The following is a 26,486-nucleotide window of genomic DNA, read 5'->3' as shown; positions in this document are numbered from 1 at the left end:
TGTTAGTTGTTTTCCTTCATGTAGAATTAACCTACAAGGAAAGAAAGGGTTTATTTTCATTCCGATATTTGTGTCCCATTGACTTGCATTGGTTTCCGGTATCGGAATCGGCGATATCCGATACTTTTTGAGTATCGGCCCGATCCAATCCGATCCGATATTTCCTGATATCGGAAGGTATCGCTCAACACTACTCATGACCCAATATCAACATGAGTTTACGCGGGACCGTTCTTGTCAAACTAATCTGATCAGCTTTTATGAGGATATGAGGAGTTCCGGACTGGACCAAGGAAATGCAGTGGATGTTGAGTATATAGACTTTTCAAAAGCTTTTGATACGGTTCCACACAAAAGGTTGATACATAAAATGAGAACAGTGGGGATAGGGGAAAATATATGTATGTGGGTTAAGAACTGGCTCAATGATAGGAAACAAAGGGTGGCTATTAATGGAACGCACTCAGACTGGGTCACAATTAACAGTGGGGTACCACAGGGGTCAACATTGGGCCCGCTTCTTTTTAACATTTATTAATGACCTTGTAGGGGGCATACAGAGTAATATTTCAATATTTGCAGATGACACTAAACTCTGCAGGGTAATCAATACAGAGGAGGACAATTTTATATTACAGGAGGATCTATGTAAACTAGAAGCTTGGGCTGATAAATGGCAAATGAGCTTTAATGGGGATAAATGTAAGGTAATGCACTTGGGCAGAGGAAATAAAATGTATAATTATATGCTTAATTGTAAAACACTGGGCAAAACTGTAACTGAAAAAGACCTGGGTGTATTGGTGGACGACAGGCTCACGTTTGGTGGCCAGTGTCAGGCAGCTGCTGCAAAGGCAAATAAAATAATGAGATGCATTAAAAGAGGCATAGATGCTCGTGAGGAGAACATAATTTTACCTCTATACAAGTCACTAGTGCGACCACACTTAGAATACTGTGTACAGTTCTGGTCTCCGGTGGATAAGAAAGACATAGCTGAACTAGAGCAGGTGCAGAGAACAGCGACCAAGGTTATTAGAGGACTGGGGGGTCTGCAATACCAAGACAGGTTATTACACTTGGGGTTATTTAGTTTTGAAAAACGAAGGCTTAGGGGTGATCTTATTACTATGCACAAGTATATGAGGGGACAGTACAAAGACCTTTCTACTGATCTTTTTACTCTGAAGCCTGAGACGGCGACAAGGGGGCTTCTTCTACGTCTGGAGGAAAGAAGGTTTAATCATAATCACAGACGCGGATTCTTTACTGTAAAAGCGGTGAGACTATGGAACTCTCTGCCACATGATGTAATGAGTGATTCACTACTAAAAATTTAAGAAGGGCATGGATGCCTTTCTTGAAAAGTATAATATTCCAGGTTATATATAGCAGATTCCTCGATAGGGCATTGATCCAGGGAACTAGTTTGATTGCCGTATGGAGTCAAGAAGGAATTTTTTCCCCAATATGAAGCTTAGTGTTTGCCACATGTTTTTTTTTTGCCTTCCTCTGGATCAACATGTTAGGTTGAACTAGATGGACTTAGTCTTCCTTCAACCTTAAAAACTATGTTACTATGTAATTCTTCTAGGTGCAGTTGAACACAGTTTTTAAAGGAAGCGATTTTTTTAGTGTGTAATATTCAAATCCCACGAAAGACAACATCTGCAAGGAGTTTGTATGTTCTCCCCGTGTTTGCGTGGGTTTCCTCCAGGTTCTCCGGTTTCCTCCCACACTCCAAATACATACTGATAGGAAATTTAGATTGTGAGCCCCAAAGGAGACAGAGATGAAATTGTATGTAAAGTGATGCAGAATATGATGGCGCTATATAACCACACCCAGGTTTGCACAGAATGCAAAATATACAAAGAAAAAAACACAAAATTTGAGCTTGGTTTAAAATGGTATACATGCAGCACATAAATGAGTAGGTTTATTTTGCATTCTGTGCAAACCTGGGTGTGGCCTCCCTTCCTAGAGCTGGATAACACATTTAAAAGCTTCCCTTGGCTGGTGTTCCCAGTTTGGGACCGGAGCCTCAGTCTGCCCTTATTCACACAGAGTCAACTTTGACACATGGTAAGGTTTTTAATATTAGACAGAGTAGGTTCTATCCCGAACGGGTTTACCTTGTCGCTGGTGGGATAGCTTTCATACTATTTTTGATCAAAAACAGTGTTACTAAGAACCTTATTTTATTTAAATGCACTTTTGCTTTTTATATATTTACAGCAGGGTTTATTTTCATTTTGCTTATTGTAGGTTTTTCTTTAACATTTATGACTTTGACTATACACAGGTCTGCAAAAAATACAATTTCAAGAGCTGTTTTGGTTATTCCACGTAATCTTTATGTTTTTTGATGCGCTGAATCCAAAAATGACCTCCGTTTTGTCATAGGACATCACGTTTCCTGACAATTTAGGTAACTATGTTAAATAAGGCAATACCGCAAATTAAATGAAAATAAACGTATTAAATTAATTTTTTATTACAAATTTTCATGAAAATCATTTTGGAGCTGAAATGAGCTCACTAACACTCACTAAAATTGTTTTTTTTTTCCCTCTGAGCCTCCTCTTGGTACATTTACGCTTGTGAGTAGCATCTGGAAAGTCTCTCTAAAGCATTCAACAGTAGTCTGCCATCATTGTAATGCTCCATTTTCCCTGGTATCTTCTTTCCATCTCTTTAATGTCCTGGTGTAATCGTTCACCTTGCTCTTCACTCACAGCTCCTAAATTTTCAGGAAAATAGTCAAGGTGGGAATGGAGGAAATGCACTTTCAAACTCATCAGGCAACCTAAAGCTTGAAATGCTTTCAGCATTCGTCAGATGATCTTTTTGTAGTCAAGGATCTTTTTTATTGCCTAAAAATTTCTCTATGACCTCTTTAAATGCAATTCACCCTTCTCTTTGAGGATCCGTCATGGTATTGACAAACTCTTTATCAGCTATAAGTCTTCTAATGTCTGGTCCGACTAACACACCTTCCTTCAATTTTGCCTCCAAGAGGCTTGGAAACTTGGTGACCAAGTATTTGAAGCATTCCCCATCTCTTGGAAGTGATTTTATGAATTATTTCATCAAGCCCAATTTTATGTGGAGAGGTGGTAGAAGAACTTCATAGGGAGGTACCAAAGTTTCTTGGAGGACATTTTTTTTTCACCGAATGTGAGTACCCTTGGCTGCCAACTCTTCTTGGTCAAGTGATTTTGTCGGTCTCGACTGTCCCACAGACACAGAAAACAAGGGTATTTGGTATACCCAGCTTGTTGCCCGAGCACCATGCACTAGACCTCCAAATCACCACACACTTGCCAACCGTGATCTTCATATTTAAGTTCTCGTAGGTTTCCTTCAAGTGTATGTATGTAAGCGTAAAAACCGCCGTTGTGGAGTAAAACTGCTTTGAGACTTCTTTTTGAAGGATCTTTAAAAAGACGCCATTGCGCTGAATAATATTGGATTTTGAATTGACCCATCAAACCTTCGACATTGATGCAATAAACCAACTTGTCTTCCTGGGCAAAGAAAGGAACGCACTCCTTTTCACTATGTCTGAACCATGAAAAAGACACTCCTGGTAAGAATAAATTTCTGCTTTTGAGCCTTGATCCGAGTAACTCAGCGGCATCTTTGGGAAGATTCAAGTTTCTTAGTACATCCTTCATCTCTTCCTGGGAAAAAAAATTTGGTTTTGTATCATCTTCAAATTCAGGACTTGATTCGTCATCTGGTTCAGGTATGACTCCACCTTCATTGAAGCTAAGTATCTCTTCCAAGGTAACAGGGGCCTCAGGTGCTGGTATATCTGTGCCATGGGGATGGGACGAATTGCTGAGTGAAGATTGAGTTATGAGATGGACTGCTTCCATTTCGAATTATACTTTCACATTGCATGAACAAAACTAACAGTCGTCGCTATGGTTCTTTTGCTCTCGCTATACCATAGGAATCCCATAACGGAAAGCTTTTTTCTTACCCTTGAACCAATTTCGGAGGTCCTCAACACACCGTTTGCACACTTTATGAGGCGCCCAAACTTTATCTTGATCTCCAAGTTTTAGTCCGAAGAATGCGAAGCATTCTTTTTTCACAAAGTCTGTAATATTCAGCTGTTGAATCAACACTGTATATTCACCACAAATGAAACAGAAACGTTCAGGCGAATTAATACACTTTTGCAAAGCCATAACAATAATTTGGGGAAACACGGTTGATGAATGAAATTCCAATGCAAGTTTCTTGATAGCATAAGCACCTTTCATTATGTCACTAACCACCTGACTGCCACCAGCCAATCACGCAGTTCCTATTGATGTTAATGGGGAAAGAAAATAAGCTGCCTGCCGATGATTCACACCAGAGTTTGCAGAAGAACTTATAGGTTTGTGGCAAGTCCTGACGTTTAGGATTTTTTTCATTATTTTTTCGTAATTAAAACACCAAAATACAAGGAAATTATATGAAAATAATCAAACAGCTTTTTAGTCGCAGACCTGTGATTATGTATGAAATTCCAAGGCTAAAATTTGCAGTCAAATTAGCCATATTTCAGCAGCATAGAGGATGCTGCAAATAGTAAATGCAAAATGAGAATTGAAAAACTCACTGATTTTATCAGTAATATGCAAATGAGGTTTGAAACCATGGTCAATAGCATTGAAGTCTTCCTGATTTTCAGAACAAAATTCAAGTTGAAAATATAAAGCAAATCCAGCCTATTAATGTATTAACCACTTCACGACATATTACGATCTTCAAGTCTTTTAAGGGGACTATTGAGTCAGTAAAAAGTGAAACATTTTTTTTTAAAAAAAATATGGAAAAAAAACAACAAAAAGACACAAAAGTTGAAATCACCCCCCTTTTGCCCCATTGAAAGTAAAACAATTTTAAAAAATACACATATTTGGTATAGCTGTGTTAAGAAATGTCCGATCTATCAAAGTATAATAACAATTAATCCAATCAGTAAACGGTGTAACGAGAGAAAAAAATCAAGACACCAGAATTACATTTTTTTGGCCGCTGCAATATTGCAATAAAAAGCAATAAGAGGTAATCAAAAATTGTATCTACCCCAAAATGGTATCAATAAAAATGTCAGCTCAGGCCGCAAAAAATAAGCCATCACCCAGCCACATATCCCAAAAAATGAAAATGCTACAGGTCTCGGACTATAAGACGCACCCTAAATTTTTGGGTGGAAAATAGGAAAAAACATTTTTTAAATAAAATGGTGGTGCGTCTTTTAGTCCAAGTTTACAGTAGCTTACCAGGGTGGGTCGGCTGTGGTGGAGAAGTGTTTCAGGAGAAAGGGTCACTGCTGCAAGTGACCGGCGGTGATAGAAGTGAGGTGATACTGCAGGCCCCGTGCTGGGGGGAGGAGGTGGCTTGGCAGTCCTACGCTACGGGCCTTGGGCTTTCATAAAATGTCGGCGGTGAGTGGAGTCCCTTTCGCATTGATTTTCCTGGGCTTTGGGAAAATAGCCGCTAGAGGCGGCGCATGTGCAGATTGAGATCTCGTTTCCTGTGACACCTCCTCCTCCCAGGATAGGGCCCGCAGCATTGCCCCACTCCTGTCGCCGCTGGCCCCCTGCAGCAGCGAACCTGCCTCTTGTGACCCTGCTCTACCGCAGCTGCCCCGTCCCGGTAAGCTACATTCGGATTATAAGACGCACCCCCATTTTCCTCCCAAATTGGGGGGGGAGTACGTTTTATAATCAAAAAAATACGGTAAGCGAAAACTTTTTTTCATACAAATTTCAGAAATTTTTTTTACCACTAAAAAAAAATTATACATATTTGGTATATGCGTACTCATACTGACCTGGGGAATCATTTTGCGAGGTCAGTTTTACTATATAGTGAACATGGTAAATTAAAAAAAATAAAAAAATTGTGGAATTGCACTATTTTTTTGCAATTTCAGTGCACTTGGAATTTTTTTTCCCATTTTCCAGTACACTATATAGTAAAATCAATGGAGTCATTTAAAAGTACAACTCGTCTCGCAAAAATCAAGCCCTCATATGGCTTTAATTGATGGAAAAATTAAAAAGTTATGACTCTTGGAAGAAGGGGAGGATAAAACGAAAACAAAAAATGGCTGTGGTGTGAAGGGGTTAAGCTGCTCAGATTTTTCCCCGTAAATTATATAAAAGTTGATTGGTGTACGTTTATTGCCCGTTCACATAGGTTCGATATACAGTGGGTGAAGTAAATATTGAACACATCACCAATTTTGTAAGTAAATATATTTCTAAAGGTGCTATTGACATGAAATTCTCACCAGATGTCGGTAACAACCCATCCAATCCACACAGGTAAAGAAATCCAACCATAGATGTCCATAAATTAAGTTATGTGTAATAATGAGAAATGACACAGGGAAAATGTATTGAACACATGAAGAAATAGAGGTCCAAAAAGCTAAGGAAAGTCATAACACCAGCTGAAATCTATCAGTATGTAGAAAGCAATCCTGCCACTTAGTGAAAAATAATATCAGCTGGTTCAACTGATGGCCTATAAAAAGGTGTCTGATTACCAAGGTGCCACAAAAGAAACATTTTATGATGGGTAAAACCAGTGAGCTGTTTCAAGACCTTCATAACCTTGTTGCAAAGCATACAGATGGCATTGGTTACAGAAGAATTTCTAAACTACTGAAGGTTCCAGTGATCACTGTTGGGGCCATAATCCAGAAGTGGAAAGAACATAATTTCATCATAAACCAGCCACAACCAGGTGCTCCCCACAAGACTTCAGACAGAGGAGTGAAAAGAATTATAAGAAGAGTTGTCCAACAGCTAAGACCACCTGTGGAGAGTTACAGAAATACCTGGAATCAGCAGGTACAATTGTTTCAAAGAACACTAATAAGTAATGCACTCAACCTGCATGGCCTCTATGCACACTCACCACACAAGACTCCATTGCTGAACAAAAAGAATGTTCAAGCACGTTTAAAGTTTGCTCAACAACATTTAGACAAACCTGTGAAATACTGGAGAATCTAGTCTGGTCAGATGAGACCAAAATTGTACTCTTTGGATGCCATAATACACTCTATGTTTGGCAAAAGGCGCTGCATATCACCCCAAAAACACCATACCAACAATGAAATTTGGAGGTCGGAACATCATGGTGTGGGGTTGGTTTTCAGCATATGGCACTGGCAAACTTCATATGTCTGTCTGATACTTACCTTCGGGCGTTTTTATCTGTTTTTTGCCGCTGTTCCCTTCGGTTTCCTGCAGTTTGTGACCTGCTGGCTGTTCTGGCTCTCATAGACTTGCATTGAGAGCTTGTGACGTGGCTTCTGACTTCCGGCCATCAGAAGCTGTGCTCACAAAATGGAGATACTAGACCTTACTGGCGTCGAAAAACGGTGAAGACGCCAGAGGATGAGTTTGTGACCGGGGGCAGGGGACTTACGTTTACAGTACCACTCCAGCGGTGAAAAAAAACTCGCTGGAGTGGTGCTTTAACTGCCCAGAAACAGGCCATCTCTATCTCAGTGTAGGAGATTTAAAATTCTATATCCGAAAAACACAGCTGTGGCTAATATAAAGATATATTAAGAAATTAAGAAAAAACGCATTTTGGACATAAAAAAACAATAATAAAAATTTATAGATATGGTATGATCTAGTGCTTGCTGGCTACTTTAGGAGCTCACAGCTTCCCTGCATCACAGCTTCCTGTGAGGTGGTAAGCTCCTGATGATTGACAGTTTGGACTAGCTTTAGCTACATTTTGGACATAAAACTATATAATGAAAAATTTAAAGGGTTTGTACCAGGATATGAATGTATTCCCTATTTATAGAGGTTGGACCCCAAGCCATCGTGACAGGTCCTGATAAGCGCATTGCTTCCCTTCCTCTTGGTTTCCTGCTTGCTATGGCCCAGTAAGCTTCTGATGATTGACAGTTCAGACCAGTGGCAAGGCTGAGCCCCTGGACTGAACAGTGCATGCAGCATCAGAAGAGTGTGAGGACATAGAACCTGGCAGGATTCAGCAATCTGGCCATCTTTAGAACATAGCTTACAAGCTCATTAGCAAAAATTTATAAGTGGGCATGCTTTTCCTATTAAACCAGCCACTTTTAATAAACTGTACGGATGGCTGGCAACCTAAGCAGCAAGCAATTAACTATGGAATTAAAAAGCTCTCCATTCCTTAAAACTGAATTTTAATGAAAGGTCAATTGAAAAGTTGGTTGCATTTACAAGTGTGAAGAATATTCAAGAAATAATCCCATGTCAAGCATTGTGCCCTGTTTGGTGGGGGACTATAAAGGTCTACAGTGTCAGCTGTAATCTGACACTTCTGCAGCTAAAGAAGAAGGGAGGGGGCTGAGAGACACAGTGAGTGACAAAAAACCCCCACCAGCAGCTGTGAGCTGCTACAGGAAGACCCCCTATGGCTTCCAACCCATGAGGCATGTTCTTTATATCAGATAATTATAGCTATGGGAATACGATACATCCCAGTAATACACCAATTAGATTTTTGGAAACACATGAACTGGATGAATGTCACCCTGGCTTTCAGCACAGTCCAGCACGTAGGGAAAGGGAGATACACGGCACAGACTTGTGGCCCCAGTGTTTGGTATCCACGCGTAGTAGGGGCCCGGCTGGAACCGATAACACCAGAACTGGCTGCCTAGGACCGTCCATTAAGGAAGTATAGCCCATTCTAGTTTTTGGAGTTTTTATCTGAGAGAGACCAGGGGTGGAGATTTAGGTTCAGCCAGGGAGTCGGAGGGGGAGTGACCCAGAGGGGTTAAGAGCTCCAGCAGCATCTAGCTCAGTGTCTTTTGTCCCTGGGAGGTAGCGAGGATACATCGTGTGGGCGAAGTCCTGCAACAAAGAAAGAGGGCCCCACAAGCTTCCCATGTGGCAGCCCATCCCCCACAAGCCAGGCCTTTCATCTGACTGATAATTGACTCTTAAGCTCTGCTTATATCTTTTGTACCACTACTAGTGTGTTTGCATCTCTGACTATTATATATGTATAACCCTTATGTATATAGTGTAATGTCTAGTGTGCCCTTACAGCGATTAAATATATAATTTAACCTTGGGCTGCTCTTTTATGTCGATCCACGAACTCTCACATTCATTGTTCGGTCCAACAAACACGTTACCGGGCTGGTTTCTAGCCTGATATAAGTCCATTATATCTAATAGAAATTGGTGGCAGCTCTCTCAGGCCGAAAAGGTTCTGCTTCACTGGAGCTAGTGAAGGAGCCTTTCAGCCTGTCAGGGTTGTGAGTGAGTGTGGTGCCACGTCAGTGACTGAGAGGGCCACCTCTTCTCACTCCCTGGTGCCTTCCTGTACCCGTGTGGACAGGGGGTGTCTGTGTAGAACTGTACCAATCTGACCTTACGCGTCCTCGAGGGCGTGCGGAACGTCACGTTGGTGCAAGGGGCAGATCCGTATCACGTGATCCGTCTGACGTAATAGTGACGTTAGGCAGGTGGCGGGGTGTGGATCCATCACAAGTGTTGGCAGTGGTGGGATTCTGCGGGGTCTCTCTGCTGCTATTTCAGCACATTGGTGGCAGCAGTTGGATTCTGCGAGGTCTCTCTGCTGCCATTTCATCGCATTGGTGGCAGCGGTGAGATTCTGCAGGGTTTCTCTGCTGCCATTTCATCACAACAAGCATTTAGCAATTTTACCCATTTATGATCATAACACAGCTATCATACCCTGTGAACTTTTCCACATTTTTTCATGTTACACCCCAAAACTTAAACATATTTTATTTGGATTTTGTGTGACATACCAACACAAAGTAACAAGTATTTAAAAAGTGTAAAGGAAATGATACAAGGTTTTCTTATTATTTTAAAAATAAAAATCTGAAAATTGTGAAGTGTATTTGTATTCAGCCCCCTGAGTTAATACTTTGTAGGACCACCTTTTTCTGCAATTACTGCTGCAAGTCTTTTGAGGTATGTCTCTATCAGCTTTGCACATCTAGAGGCTGACATTTTTGCCCATTCTTCTTTGCAAACTTGCTCCAGCTCTGTGAGATTGGGTGGAGAGTGTCTGTGAACAGCAATTATCAAGTCTTGCCAGAGATTCTCAATTGGATTTAGGTATAAACTTTGACTAGGCCATTCAAACACATAAATATGCTTTGACTTAAATCACGGATGTCAAACTCAAACACACATAGAGCCAAAATGACAAACTTGAACAAAGTCGTGGGCCAACCAGTATAAAATATAATGGACAAACAAAGTCCTCCATGCAGAATAATGGGCCCCATATAGTCCTCCATGCAGAATAATAGGGCACACATAGTCCTCCATACAGAATAATGGGTCCAACATAGTCCTGCATACAGTATTATGGGCACCACATAATCCTCCATACTGAATAATAACCCCACATAGGGGTGGTGGTTCGGGTGTCGAAGGCTAAATTAAACCACCCTGTGGGCCACATTTGACCCACAGGCCAGAGTTTGGTATGTATGATCTAAACCATTCCATTGTAGCTCTGGCAGTATGTTTAGGGTCGCTATCCTGCTGGAAGGTGAACCTACATCCCAGTCTCAAGTCTTTTGCAATCTTGAACATGTTTTCCTCCAAGATTACCCTGTATTTAATTCCATCCATCTTCCTATCAACTTACACTAGCTTCCCTGTCCCTGCTGATGAAAAGCATTCCCACAGCATATTGCTGAAACAACCATGTTTGATGGGAGGATTGTGTTTTCCTGGTGATGTGCAGTGCTAGATATCCGCCACACACAGTGTTTTGAATTTAGTCTAAAAAGTTTTACTTTGGTCTCAACTGATCAGAGCACTTTCCTCCAAATGCTAGCTGAGTTTCCTACATGGCTTTTTGCAAACTGCAACCTGGACTTCTCATTGATTGCTTTCAAAAATGGCTTTCTTCCTGCCACTGTTCCATAAAGGCCAGATTTGTGGAATATATAATAGTTGTCCTGTGTGACGTTAGTCAATACTCACGGACTGACCGTGAGGCACAGAAGTCAGACGTTCCAGGGTCATTACCAAGAGAGCACGTAGAAAACCAAGGGGAACGACCAAAGAGAAAGTCAGGTCACGGTCTGGGGTCAAAATACCAGGAGATAGCAGATCATAGCAAAAGGACAAGATGAAGGGATAGTCAGAACACGGTCAAAGGGTCAGGCAGCGGAAGATCAGAACTCAGCACAACAGAATCAGGCAAACACTCACCAGGAAGCACAAACTAGATCTGGCAGGGATCAGAGGCAGACAGCGCACTTAAGTAGCTGGCACCTGGAGAAAAGCCGAGCACCTCCCAGTCACAGATTGGATGGCCGAGCCATTAATCAAAGTCACGACAGCTCAGCACACCCATCACAAGACTGGATGGTAGAGCAGTCAATCAAAACACCGACAACTCAGCATGACCCTAATTCCATAGGGTAGCAAAACAGTCACTCACTGAGTGGAGAAATTGTGATATGCTGTGGACAGATTCTCTCACCTGAGCTGTGGATCTCTGCAGCTGCTCCAGTGTGACCATGGGCCACTTGGCTGCTCCTTTAATTAGTGCTCTTCTTATGTCAGTTTAGGTTCCATACTCTTTCCATTTTTGGATTGAACAGTGCTCCATGAAATATTCAGAGCTTGGGCTATTTTTTATAACCTAACCCTGCTTTACTCTTCTCCTCAACTTTAACCCTGACTTCTCTGCTGTTCCTTGATTTTCCTGATGCTGGTTGATCCGTAATGTTTTCAAACAAACCTCTGACGCCTCCATAAAACAGCTGTATTTAGACTGAGAATAAATTACACACAGGTGGACTCAATTTACTAATTATGTGACTTCTGGAGGCAATTAATCACTCAGGATTTTAACAGGAGAAAATGGACCACAAAATTTGATGTGCAGTGTCTCCTGAGTACACAGATACCCCAAATGTGGGGGAAAACTTCTGTCTGGGTGCACAGCAGGGCTCAAAAAGGATGGAGAACCACTGATGTGCTTAAACAGTGGAAACCCCACACAAGTGACCACATTTTGTAAACTACACCCCTCAAGGAACTTATCGAAATGTTTGGTGAACACTTTGAACCCCAGGTTCTTCACAGAATTTTATAACGTTGATCTGTGAAAATAAAAAAAATAAATTTTTACCACAAAAATGTTGTTTTAGCCTCAATTTTTTTATTTTCACAAGGGTAGTAGGTGAAATTGCATCATACAGTTTGTTGTGTAATTTCTCCTGAGTACACTGATGCCCCATATGTGTTGGAAAACTACTGTTTGGGCGCACAACAGAGCTCAGAAGAGAAGGTGCGCCATTTTACTTTTTGAACACAAAATTGGATGGAATCATCAGCGGATGCCCTGTCGCGTTTGGAGAGCTCCTGATGTGCCTAAACAGTGGAAACCCCTCACAAGTGACCCCATTTTGGAAACTAAACACCTCAAGGAATTTATCTAGATGTGTGGTGATCACTTTGAACCCCAAGGTGCTTCACAGAATTTTATAACGTTGAGGCGTAAAAATAATAAAAATCAAATTTTTCCATAAAAATGTTGTTTTAGCCCCAAATTTTACATTTCACAAGGGCAACATGAGAAATTGCACCATACAATTTGTTGTGCAATTTCTCCTGAGTATGCTGATACCCCATATGTGGTGGAAAACTACTGTTTGGGTGCAAAGCAGGGCTCAGAAGGGAAGGAGCACCATTTTAATTTTGGAGCACAAAATTGTCTGGAATAGATAGCGGACACCATGTCGCATTTGCAGAGCTCCTGATGTGCTTAAACAGTGGAATCCCCCCACAAATGACCCCATTTTGGAAACTAGATACCTCAAGGAATTTATCTAGATGTGTGGTGAGCACCTTGAACCCCCAGGTGCTTCACAGAATTTTATAATGTTGAGTCGTGAAAATTAAAAAATAAATATTTCCTGCAAAAATGTTGGTTTTGCCCAAAATGTTGCATTTTAATAAGGGTAAGAGGAGCAAAATGGACCATATAATTTGTTAGGCAATTTCTCTTGAGTACACTGATACCCCATATATGGTCAAAAACTACTTTTAAGGCACAGTGCAAAGCTCAGATGGGAAAAAGCACCCTATTGGAGTTCAGATTTTGTTGGAATAGTTTGAGGGTGCCATGTCATATTGGCAAAGCCCCTGAGGTTCCAGAACAGCAGAAACCCCCCATAAGTGATGTAATTTTACAAACTACACCCCCTAATGAATTAATCTAGGGGTGCAGTGAGCATGTTGACACCACATGTGCCTCACAGAAATTTGTACCATTGGGCGGTGAAGAAAGAGTAATTACATTTTTTACCACTAAAATGTTGCATTTGCCCCAAATTTAAAATTTTTATAAAAGCTAATAGGATACAATGGGCCTCTCAGTTTGTTGTGCAACTGACTGCAGCAATAGCCTACATGTAATCGGGAACTACATTTCAGGCACAGTCGAAAGCTCAGAAGGGAAGGAGTGCCATATTACAGTGCAGATTTTACTGCTATGGTAGGCGGATGCCATAACCCACTGGAGGAGCCCCTGAGGTGTGATAACAGCAGAACCTGCCCATAAATGACCCTATTTTAGAAACTACACCTCTTAATGAAATAATCTAAGGGTGCAGTGATCATATTGACACTACGGGTGTGTCACAGAATTTAATACCATTAGACAGTGAAAAAAAAAATTACATTTTTACCACAAAAAATTTGTTTTAGTCCCATATTTTACATTATTACACAGGAAAATGGGTAAACATGGCACCAAAATTTGTCCCACAATTTCTGCTCAAAGTGGCAATAACCCAGATGTGGCTGTACAGTGCTGCTTAGCCACATAGAAAGACTCAGGAGGAAAGAAGTGCTATTTGCCTCCTGGAGCACATATTTTCCTAGAATTATTTGCAGACTCCATATACAGAGCCCCTAAGTGATAGAAGAGCAGAATACTCCCCTCAAGTGACTCCATTTAGGATATTATACCCCTTTAGGAATTTATCTAGAGGTGTAGGGATGATTTGACTCCATGGGTGTTTTCCAGAAACAAACAGCAGTGGATATTGCTGAGTGAAAATTGCAAATCTGCTATTGTAGTGCCTCACCATTGTAGTGCCCAGTACATTGTAGTGCTCAGTACAATATGCCCAGCTCGTGCTTTTGGAGTCACGCAGCAGTAAATTAGGTGAACTCTCAACATTACAGAAATGTCAAACATGTGGACACTAAATGTGGTTTAGGCACACTGTGGGGCTCAGAAGGGAGAGGGGCATTTGGATTTGGGAGCGCAGTATTTGCTGAATTTCTTTTGGGGGGCGAGGAGCAATTTTGCTTTTCTAGCACCTCTGTACTACCAGTAACATGGAAGCCTGTATATTTCTGTTAACAAATGACAAACCGGAGTGGGGACTTGCTTTTTTGTGGATTGATTTGAAGCTTTTTTTGGGAACATTTTCAATAAAATTTTGGATTCTGTTTATCCTGTGCTCTACGCTGAGCACTTACATCGGGGTTTCCATCGAAATCTCCGAGTGACGTGATTCAGATGAACCCGCGAGGGATCCATTCACTATAATGAGGCAGCAGAGTTACTCTGGACTCAGTCTGGCCTGTGTTCAGCGTTGTTGTCATGGGTGTGTCAGAGGAGACAGACAGTAGCCCTGCAGTTGGTTGCAGGAGATCTCTACATTTGGCATTACAGACATCTTCTTAGAGGCTGTCTCTAGGACCCAGCAGCTACCTCCCTCTGGCTAATTAACACCTTGCCTGGGTGTATAAATACCTGCTGTGTTTCAGAGGGAGGTGATAGCGATATTCATTACTATCTGTGAAACCTTTAGCAAGAGCAGTACTTTGTCCTCTCTGGAGCTTGAGGACGTGTGTGCATTTATCTGGAGTTCGTCTAAAGCTAAGCAATTTGTCCACCCCTGTTGTCTATAGTGTTTAGTGGAGATCGACTAGTGCTCATCTCCTCCCTTCCCTAGCCTTAGTCATACACCAGGGAAAGACAGGGCGAGGCACTCGTGCGGCGATTGGTGACGAGCCAATACAGGGACGCTAGGGGAGACAGGGTGATGCTAGATCAACCTAGGAGGTCTCCACTTCCTCTCTTTCCCTAGAGTCTGTGCTCCCTTTCCCTCTTCCTTTTGTGTTGCACTAAGTCTTTCCCACACTTTGCATGATATTATCGCTTGCGAGCACATTTTGAAAAGTCTCTGTGTGTTTTTGAGCGTGGACTTTTTTTTTCCTTTCTCCCTTGGTATGGGTACTGTTGCAAAGCTCGCAGAGCAGTTCTGCTGTCTGTCCCTAGAGGTGAATGACCTCCGCTGTGAGGTTCAGCAGCAACATCAGCGGCTACTGGTCGCTAATGTGGGGTCTCTGCAGGTAGGCCTGCCCAGCCTGAACCCAAGGTTTGCCCTCCTGGATAGGTTTTCAGGAGGTGGAGAAAAGTTTTTTGTTTTCAAGGAGGCCTGCAAACTGTATTTTAAACCTGGAAATGAGGAGCAACGGGTTGGTATTGTGATCTCTCTACTGCAGGGAGATCCTCAGTCGTGGGCGTTTTCTTTACCGAAGGACTGGGTTTGTCTCCAGTCTGTGGAGGGGCTTTTCGGGGCTCTGGCCCTCATCTATGATGACCCTGACCGAGTCGCCTTGGCTGAGTCTAGGCTACATCGCCTTCAGCAGGGGAATCGGTCAGTGGAGACGTACAGTTCGGAATTCAGATGGGCAACGGATTCCAAATGGAATGACTCAGCCCTTAGAAGTCAATTTTGTGAGGAGCTTACTGAAAGGTTGAAAGATGCCTTGGCAGTATATGAAACCCCTCAGTCCTTGGAGGCTGCCATGTCGTTGGCCATACATCTTGATAGGCGCCTTCGGGATAGATGGGTGAGACCACCTTCTCCGGGGCCTTCTTGTCGAGGTTGTGTACCTATGCAGGGGGAGCAGTCTGGGGTTGAGCCAGTACTGAGGGGGGGTGGAGGAACCCATGCAGTTAGGGGGTGTCTCTACATCATACATCTCCCTAGAGATACACAGGAAAAAAGGAGTATTATTTTGTGTGGGAAAAAGGGACATTTTGTTGGGACCTGTCCTGCAATTCCTAAACAAAAGGAGACTCGATTAACTCTTGGTAGTCTGGAGTTGGATAAACAAGAAGTGCATTTTTTACCAACCTGCAGTTCCCGCTTTGTCCTGTCAGCAGAGATGGTGCTAGAGAGCAAAACCAAGAAAATTTCTGTGTTAGCTGACAGTGGAGCCGGAGTTAGTATGGTTGATGCTGAATTTGTGAAAACTCATGGTCTTGCTTGCTGTGCTTTAGCTGAACCTATTTCCATATTTGCCATTAACTCAGCGCCACTTGCACAGAAAGCATTTACTCAGATTGTACATAATATAAAACCTGAGGGTGGGGTCAGTTCATTGTGAAATAATCCCTTGCTATGTCTTGGACAATCTTCCCACACCGATTGTTTTGGGTATTCCTTGGCTTGTTAAACATAATCCCTTGGTGGATTGCCAAACCGGGGAGATTATTGAATGGGGAGATTACTGCCATGAGAACTGTTTAGATATTTCCCTTTCTACTGTCTCTACGGAAATATTACCGGCTTTCCTGTCTGGTTTTAAGGACGTTTTTTCTGAGAGGGGGTGTCAGGATTTGCCTCCTCATCGTCCTTATAACTGTCCTATTAACCTGACTCCCGGAGCTAAACTGCTGAAATCCAGACTGTATAATCTTTCTGGCCCTGAGAGATAAGACATGAAGGATTTCATTGTGGAAAGTCTGGAGAAGGGACATATCAGACTCATCTTCGCCCGTGTCGGCAGGGTTCTTCTTTGTGAAGATAAAAGATGGCGGTCTACGTCCCTGTTTAGATTTCCGGGAATTAAATCAAATTACCATCCGTGATCCATACCCTCTTCCTCTGATTCCTGATTTGTTCAGCCAGTTTGTAGGAGCTAAGGTATTCTCCAAGTTGGATTTAGAATCAGAGAAGGGGACGAATGAAAAACAGAGTTCAATACACCGGAAGGACATTTCGAGAGTCTGGTTATGCCTTTTGGTTTGACCAATGCACCTGCGGTATTCCAGTATTTCATAAATGATATTTTCCATCATTTGGTGGGGAGGTTTGTGGTGGTCTATCTGGACAATATTTTGGTTTACGCACCTGATTTTGAGACTCATCGGGGCCATGTTAAACAGGTGCTCCAGATATTAAGGGATAACAAAGTTTATGCCAAACTGGAAAAATGTGTTTTCGCTGCTGAGGAGGTCTAGTTTTTGGGGTAATTATTGTCAGGCTCTACACCGTTTTCTGGGGTTTACTAATTTTTACCGGAAATTCATCCAAAATTACTCTGTTATTGTGAAACCCTTTACTGACATGACTAAGAAGGGGTCTGATTTTTCCAAATGGTCGGATGCTTCCCTCCAGGCTTTTTCTTCCTTAAAAAATCATTTTGCCACTGCACCTATACTCAGTCAATCCGATGTTTCCAACCCTTTATTGTGGAGGTTGATGCGTCAGATGTTGGGGTTGGGGCTGTGTTGTCTCAGGGTCTGTCCCCTGGTAAATGACGTCCATGTGCCTTCTTTTCTAAAAAATTGTCTTCGGCTGAGAGAAATTATGACATGAGTAATAGGGAACTTTTGGCGATCAAATTGGCGTTCGAGGAATGGCGACATTGGTTGGAGGGGGCTGTCCTTCCTATTACTGTTATTACTGACCATAAGAACCTGTCATACCTCAAGTCAGCTAAACGTCTCAACACTATGCAAGCCAGATGGTCCCTGTTTTTTACTAGGTTAAATTTTGTTGTCACTTTTCATCCAGGGGTCAAAAATGTCAAGGCTGATGCTTTGTCCTGTAGCTTCCCTGGTGGTGGTGAGAACCCTTCCCCGATATTACAGAAAGGGGTTGTCATTTCGGCACTGTATCCTGAACTGGAGGGTGAGGTGTTGGAGGCTCAGGGGGACGCCCCTGCCTCCTGCTCTTCAGGAAGGTTATTTGTACCATCTAATCAGTGCCGCAAAGTAACTAAGGAACATCATCACTGTGTGCTTGCTGTGCATCCAGGTGGTAAGGCAACCGTGGACCTCCTCTCTTGTCGTTTTTGGTGGCCGGGGTTGCGTCGGGATGTGATTGAACATGTAGCTGCTTGTAGTATTTGCGCGCGTTCTAAGGTTTCGCATACCCGTACGTCTGGTACTCTTCTTCCCCTACCTATCCCTAGTAGGCCATGGACACACTTGTCCATGGATTTTATTACTGACCTACTGGTTTCTGCAGGCAAAACAGTGGTTTTGGTGGTAGTAGATAGGTTCAGTAAAATGGTTCACTTCGTTCCATTGCCTCCACTTCCAAATGTCAAGACACTTGTTCAGGTGTTCATAAATGAGATTGTGAAGCTTCACTCGGGTTCCCTCCGATGCGGTGTCAGATCGTGGGACCCATAGTAACATAGTAACTGTTACTATGTTACTATGGGTCCCCTGATCTGATACCGCGTGTCAATCAGAATTTGGAGACCTACCCCAGGTGTTTCGTCTCCGAAAATCAGGAGGATTGGGCATCCTAATTACTGCTGGCAGAATTTGCCATTAATAATCATCGTCAAGAATCCACTGGCAGGTCACCGTTCTTCTGTGCATACGGTTATCACCCACAGTTTGGTACCTTTAGTGGGGGAGTGTTCTGAGTAATTAAAAGATCATAAGAGACAGGTATAAAAGTATGGCTGACAGAAAACGCTTGCAAGGTCCGGACCTGAATGTGAATGATTTTGTGTGGTTATCTACCAGGAATATAAGATTGAAAGCTCCTTCTTGGAAGCTGGGATCTTTTACACAATAAAAACTATTTTATGAAAAAAATAATTATTTTTGCATCGCTGTATCCTGAGAGCTATAGCTTTTTTATTTTTCCACTGATAGAGCTGAAAGGTGGCTTGTTTTTTTGGGGACAAGATGATGTTTTCAGTAATATTTTTATCTACATTCGTCTTTTTAATCATGTTTTATTCCACTTTTTGTTTGGGGGTATGATAAAAAAGCATAGTTTTTTGCCTTTTTTTATGGTGTTCACTGAAGGGGTTAACTAGTGTGACTTTTTTTAGGCTGGTCACTCCAGACATGGCGATACTTTTTTATTTTTACATAAATATGATTATTTATAGGTATAATATACAGTATATTTATTCTATTTTTATTTATTTATTTTACTGACATAGCGCCGTTAATTCCACAGCGCTTCACAGAAAATATTGACACTGTCCCTATTGGGGCTCACAATCTAAATTCCCTATCAGTATGTCTTTGAAGTGTGGGAGGAAACCGGAGTACCTGGAGGAAACCCACGCAAACATGGGGAGAACATACAAACTCCTTGCAGATGTTGTCCTTGGTGGGATTTGAACCCAGGACCCCAGCACTGCAAGGTTGCAGTGCTAAATACTGACCCAATATGCTCAGTGGTTAAATATATATGTATTTTTTTAAATATATATTTTTACAATTTTTTTTTTACTTTCTTACTTTAACTTTTAGCAGTCTGATCGCTGGTATAATGCATTGCAATGCACCAGAATTGCAATGCTTTATACCTGTTAGTGTTGAACTTACAGAAGGCTATTCGATCATGCTCTGAGCATGGTCTAAGAGACTTTCCGTAATCTAGTGACCCCAATGTTGTCAAGGCGACCTCGGGTCGCCATGTCAATGATCTGGCCCTCGTGATGACATTGGGCGGTAACAGGAGCCCCCTCTCTCTTTCAGCCTTCTAAATGTTACAATCGATATCGATCATTGCACATAGGGTGTTAAACAGTTGGAGGCGGTGGGAGTGTCAGCCGTCATGTTAGCTGAACTCCCAGTGGCAATCGCGCAGGAACCGCTCTTGTGTCAGCATGATCGCCAGGATGTACCCTTTCCTAACGAGGAAGTATGTATACTTCCAAGGACATGAAGGGGTTAAGAAAAAAAGGACTATTTTTCATGAATGTGCTAGATCAGGTTTTCATCTATTTTTAGTCTGTGTGTCTGTGGCGCCCCTGGGGGTTCGACCGCCACAGGGATGCTGCACTTCTCTAATGGAGTGTAGTGTTCCTCCTCTGAGGTAAGAACAGTGTGAGAGTCGTGACCCAACCTTTGCATCCAACACCACATTTCTCCACCAGAGGGGGCTAATATGCACTAGGTGCTGCCCTCCTGGTTACAGGGAGACTGGGGAACCCAGAGTTAGGGGGACCAGTTAGTGGGTGTGGGTGGAGGACTTACAAGTTAGTTACACTTTAAATTTCATATTTAATAGAAAGCCATCTTTGGTTTTGGTTCTTTGACTGCCTTCAATCGCTCTTTGACTGTCTCTATGCTGTCAAAGGCTGAGTGGCCTGTGACCTCCCACCCTAACGCGGATCCTGTGTGGGCCCGCAACGGATGGAGACACAGCCCTCGTGCCCCGGCCTTCGGACGAGGGGTAGGTTGTAGACAAGGAATGTCTCAACCTGGTCAAGGACCAGGACTAAGAAGGCCTGGAGCTTAAGAGTGTGGTTCCACAGCAAATGGATCCCAGGCAGGATGCAGACGGAGCGGTGTACGCCACCTGTCCTCGCCATGCTGATATATTCAGAGGGAGTCCGGCTGCAAGAGGGGTACCGGCCCCCGACACCCGACCTTGCTACTCCATGTCCTGGTCGGGAAAGCCCGGTAGGCCCTGAGGATCCCACAGGGTATCGGAAGGAGCGGAGCTGCCACCCGTACCCTTGTTCTGAGAGGAGCTCAGAGGGAGACCCGGCCTATTTGCACATGTAGCACCCCGAGGGCTCGGCTGCTACAGGGGTATTGCACCTCAAACCAGAGGTGTGATATTCCACTCCCGGGTAAGGATGGAGTGTGGACCAGGACTCGTTTAGCTGCATGCACCACACACACCCCATTTCCGAGGGACAGGTCAACGGTGCTCCCACTAGACAGAAGTGCAGGCACGACAGCATCTGTCCCTGGCTGGAGTGGGGCGGGGGGTGGAATACCCAGTGGTGTAGGAGCAGATAGGGGTGGGTCTCTGGGCATAGGTAGGAGCCCATTGGTTGCTAGTCACCTGGGCTCACACATAGAGGGAGGTATATAAGGTGGGCACCATCTTAGAGTGAGAGAGAGTCCAGTTCAGTTGAGAGAGGAGTTCAGCCAGAGAGGGCTGGCAGGGAGCTGTGGCTCAGTCTGGGCCCAGCTCCAGAGGCAGGCCTGGAGTGGAGGCCAGAAACAGCAGAAAGAGAGAGAGGAGAAGGAACGGAAAGGAAAGTAAGAAAGGAACTGGAACAGAGGAGAAAGGAAGCAAGGAACACAGAGAAAGGCCCAGAGACGCGAGTAAAGAAGGAACCCCATATGCCCAGGAGATACAGGGTGAAGGGTTGGCAGAGCAGGGTACCGGAACCCAAATTGGTGGAGGCAACAGATTCCTCAGCCAAGGACCGGAGGTCGTCACCACATCTTGGTGCGACCCCCCACTACATCCACCAGGAAAGCATACCGCATAGGGTCAGGGAAACCGGAGATAGGTTTCGCCAACAGAAGGCCCGAGGGAGCTGGACAAAGGTGGGTCACTGGTGGGGACGGCCAGAGAAAGGAAGAGAAGGGAGCCCTGTGCCACGCTCTGGAATTGCCTGGGAGTTGGTCGAGCCCCTTGCCTGGTGAACGCAGCATGGCTCAGGCGGTCCTTCATGTGCACAAGTGACCTGGATGAAAACTGTGAGTAAAGCATTGGAAACTGCACCACAAGTCTCTGTGTTTCATCGCCGCACCAGCACCATCAGTACTGGGATGCTCACACCATCACTCCCAGCATCCACACTAGCTGCCCTGAGGCAATACTTCTCCCGTGGGGAGTTATTCCATACTCGGCTGCGCAAACTACATCAGCCTCAGCGGTCTGCAGCGCAGCGGCGGTCCCCACTGACCGCAATCCACGGGTGGCGTAGTCGGACATTGTTATTACCTAAGACTGCCACTGGTTTGACTACCCTGGGCACGGACCGGGTCACCGCCACACTGAGACTACAACCCCCAGCGATCCGGCTCTGGGTATCCCCTGCACAGCACTGGCCCAGGGGGCGCGTCACACACACACGGACATGAAAGGATTCAGTCTGTAGTTCAGGAACACTCTGGTGTAGGGTCCCGACTGAATGCTGGACTTACTCGGAGGTTGTTGGGCCCCCGCCCCCAAGACCACCCCCCATGGGGGCGGATAGGAAAGAAAACTGTGGGGCCGGGCGCAGCCTGGATCAGTCTGGACCTGCTGCACCCAGAGATGGAGGGAACAGAGAACTCCACCAGCACCCTGGCCCGCAGCCTGCTGCAAGCTGAGCCACCTCTGCAGCCTGACAGAGTTGCTAGCCCAGCTGCCCAGGGACCTGGACAGTGCGCGGGCAGCGCTGGAAGACCTGAACAGGAGGATGGTCCGGGCGCAGCGGGATGTGTTTGCCGGGTGGAGAGAGGAGATGGCCCGGCAGCACGAAGGCAGCCAGCGGAGGACCCCGCCGGGACCGGGCAGCGCGCTTACCACTGGGCGCGGAAAAGAGGGACCGGCAGCTGCAGACGACGCCGCGGAGGAGGCCACGGAGACCGAGGCAGGTAATGGGAACGCCACCACCCCAAGCCCTGGGAACACCAGCCTGCCCTCGCCCTCCACTGCGGGACCCGAAGCCCCGGGGACCGTACCTGACATCATGCCTCCACCGCCGCCAGCTAGGCCTCAGGCTGCAAACATCACTGTCACGCCCCGCCCCGCGCTGTGCCCTCTGAACCCGGGCGCCGTAAAGCGGGAGACGTCACAGGCCGGGACGCAAGGCCCAGCACACCCGGGCGCTGCTGCCTCACCAGCGCCCCCTACCTTGGCGGTGCCACCCCCGGGCGCGACCAACAAGCGACCACCGGCCTGGTCGCAAGGCCGAGTGCCCCCGGGCGCTGCCAGCCGTCCGAAGCCCGTGGTGCCAACCCTGGGTGCGGACCTGTACGCCCAACATACCAGCCCGGACGGGCTGCCCTTTGAGTGGCCACCGGAGTTTGTCAATCCCCGTCTCCGGAGAGAACAACCCCTGAGCGAGCCTCTGATCCCGGCCCCGGAGCCTGCCAACATCGCTCCACCCCCGCCGGAGGATGCCCAGTTTGCATGGGACCCCACCGGCGAGAATCTCATGGGGTTCACCCAGGAGACCCGGGCAGAAGCCGCCCATCGCCTGGATTGCTGCCGTCAACAGCTGGCCACCTATGAAAGGGAACGGCGGCAGAGGCGCATCAGGGAGGAGCGACTCCAAGCCCGGAGCGCGGAGCAGAAGAGGAGGGCTAGACAAAACCCCCAAGCCATCCGCGGTCCCCGAGCCACCGGGACCGTAGTAAAGTTCCAGCTAGAGCATGGCTGGGGCTTCATCAGAGACCCGGAGGCTGACACCGACGTCTTCGTCACTAGAAGGGACGTCGAAAGCCACTTGCCAGAGGGACATCACGGACGTGACCTGTACCCCGGTGACGTGGTCACCTACACCCGGCACAAGGGCACAAAGGGACTGTATGCCCTCCATGTCCACCGTCTAACAGAGGAGGAGCTGCGGTACCGCCCAGACATGGACTACCCTGAGGGCCCGGACGTGTCTGAAGGCAATGAGGAAGGAGCATCAGGAGGACACCGTTATTGAATAAACGGTAAAATTAACTGTAAATAGTTACCCGTCAGGGTATCAGAATTGTAGATGAAACTGTTGACTGTGTGAACGTTACCTGTGTGCCCCTAATCCCTAACCAGGCTGAGGACTGTGAGCAGCCACTCCCTTATCCCCACTGGCCGAGGACTGAGAGTGGCCAACCCCTTGTAAATAGTTGCGCTTCTTAAAGCGCCCCCTACTGGTTTTATACAAGAACCGCAACGTCTACCTCAAGGCGGATTAATTGGACTGTTGCACCTTTACCTGGTCGCAAGTTGCACAGCGGCCAGAGCTCAAGAATGTGTTTTTGAAGAAAATGTTTTACTTGAAAATGTCTTAAATTGGAAAGTTGAATATGCTTCTAAAATAATAATGCCAAAGTTTTATATAGTGTTCTATACAAGAGTTCCGGTGGCATTAGTAAAATGTTTTATACCAGTAACGTTGGAAAGAAAAGAGTACCTCCCATAAAGGGATGAGTTTTTGGTTAATGTCTTATATGCGAATGCATTCTAAAAATTTTGTATGTTTTTAAATAGTTTTGCTCTTTTCCAGCCCGAGGACGTGCTGTGATTTACCAGGGGGGAATGTAGCACCCCGAGGGCTCGGCTGTTACAGGGGTATTGCACCTCAAACCAGAGGTGTGATATTCCACTCCCGGGTAAGGATGGAGTGTGGACCAGGACTCGTTTAGCTGCATGCACCACACACACCCCATTTCCGAGGGACAGGTCAACGGTGCTCCCACTAGACAGAAGTGCAGGCATGACAGCATCTGTCCCTGGCTGGAGTGGGGCGTGGGGTGGAATACCCAGTGGTGTAGAAGCAGATAGGGGTGGGTCTCTGGGCATAGGTAGGAGCCCATTGGTTGCTAGTCACCTGGGCTCACACATAGAGGGAGGTATATAAGGTGGGCACCATCTTAGAGTGAGAGAGAGTCCAGTTCAGTTGAGAGAGGAGTTCAGCCAGAGAGGGCTGGCAGGGAGCTGTGGCTCAGTCTGGGCCCAGCTCCAGAGGCAGGCCTGGAGTGGAGGCCAGAAACAGCAGAAAGAGAGAGAGGAGAAGGAACGGAAAGGAAAGTAAGAAAGGAACTGGAACAGAGGAGAAAGGAAGCAAGGAACACAGAGCAAGGCCCAGAGACGCGAGTAAAGAAGGAACCCCATATGCCCAGGAGATACAGGGTGAAGGGTTGGCAGAGCAGGGTACCGGAACCCAAATTGGTGGAGGCAACAGATTCCTCAGCCAAGGACCGGAGGTCGTCACCACATCTTGGTGCGACCCCCCACTACATCCACCAGGAAAGCATACCGCATAGGGTCAGGGAAACCGGAGATAGGTTTCGCCAACAGAAGGCCCGAGGGAGCTGGACAAAGGTGGGTCACTGGTGGGGACGGCCAGAGAAAGGAAGAGAAGGGAGCCCTGTGCCACGCTCTGGAATTGCCTGGGAGTTGGTCGAGCCCCTTGCCTGGTGAACGCAGCACGGCTCAGGCGGTCCTTCATGTGCACAAGTGACCTGGATGAAAACTGTGAGTAAAGCATTGGAAACTGCACCACAAGTCTCTGTGTTACATCGCCGCACCAGCACCATCAGTACTGGGATGCTCACACCATCACTCCCAGCATCCACACTAGCTGCCCTGAGGCAATACTTCTCCCGTGGGGAGTTATTCCATACTCGGCTGCGCAAACTACATCAGCCTCAGCGGTCTGCAGCGCAGCGGCGGTCCCCACTGACCGCAATCCACGGGTGGCGTAGTCGGACATTGTTATTACCTAAGACTGCCACTGGTTTGACCACCCTGGGCACGGACCGGGTCACCGCCACACTGAGACTACAACCCCCAGCGTTCCGGCTCTGGGTATCCCCTGCACAGCACTGGCCCAGGGGGCGCGTCACACACACACGGACATGAAAGGATTCGGTCTGTAGTTCAGGAACACTCTGGTGTAGGGTCCCGACTGAATGCTGGACTTACTCGGAGGTTGTCGGACCCCCATCCCTGGTGACCGCAGGACTCCGCGGGAGCAGGGAGTCGCCTTCCTTCTGCCATCTCTAAAGTGAGTAAAGCCTTGGAAGTTCACCCCTATGGCCTCCGGACTGTTTATTCTGCGCCACACCACGAGACGCGGCATCCGTTCTCCTCTACTACTACCCCCTCCATCCTGTCCCTCTGCCCTGAGGCCTTGCTCCGCCTGTGGGGAGTAGTAAGAACTTTGGCCGCCATAACACCATGCCTCAGCGGACTGCAGCGGCGCTGGTGGCCTTCACCAGGTGCCACAGGTGGCGTAGTCGTAAATCAGCCCCTCAATCCGGACAAGCCCACACCATCCTTTTTTAACTGTGACGGCCCTGAGCACGGGTCGGGTCCGGGCCACGGTTGCACTCCATCTCTCCATCACAGGACCCGACTCCGAGTCCCCCATCTCCCAGGGTAAAGAAAAGGGCTTTTTCGAGTAACAGGTGTCACATGTCCATTTTTACCATCAGTGTGGTATCCGTTTTTCTTGTGTAAAAAAATCTAGCAAGATTCTCCTACCTATTAAACAATAATAAAAAAAACAGCACTAGGGTGAAACACAAATGGTACCTGTGTTCTGTCCATTTTTTTCACAGAACCATTGACTTGAATAGGCGGATTTGATCAATGGCTTGATCCAAAATGGACACATCAAAGTTCATTTTTTTAATATTTGAATTTCAATTTGCTATGTGTTCTATGCGTGGAAAGCATAGATTGAATAATGTTTGAAAAACGG

This window comes from Phyllobates terribilis, unplaced genomic scaffold, assembly GCF_046119375.1.
Source record: "Phyllobates terribilis strain yellow unplaced genomic scaffold, ASM4611937v1 Scaffold_11__3_contigs__length_659146591, whole genome shotgun sequence".
NCBI lineage: Eukaryota > Metazoa > Chordata > Amphibia > Anura > Dendrobatidae > Phyllobates > Phyllobates terribilis.
This window is presented reverse-complemented; position numbering follows the sequence as displayed.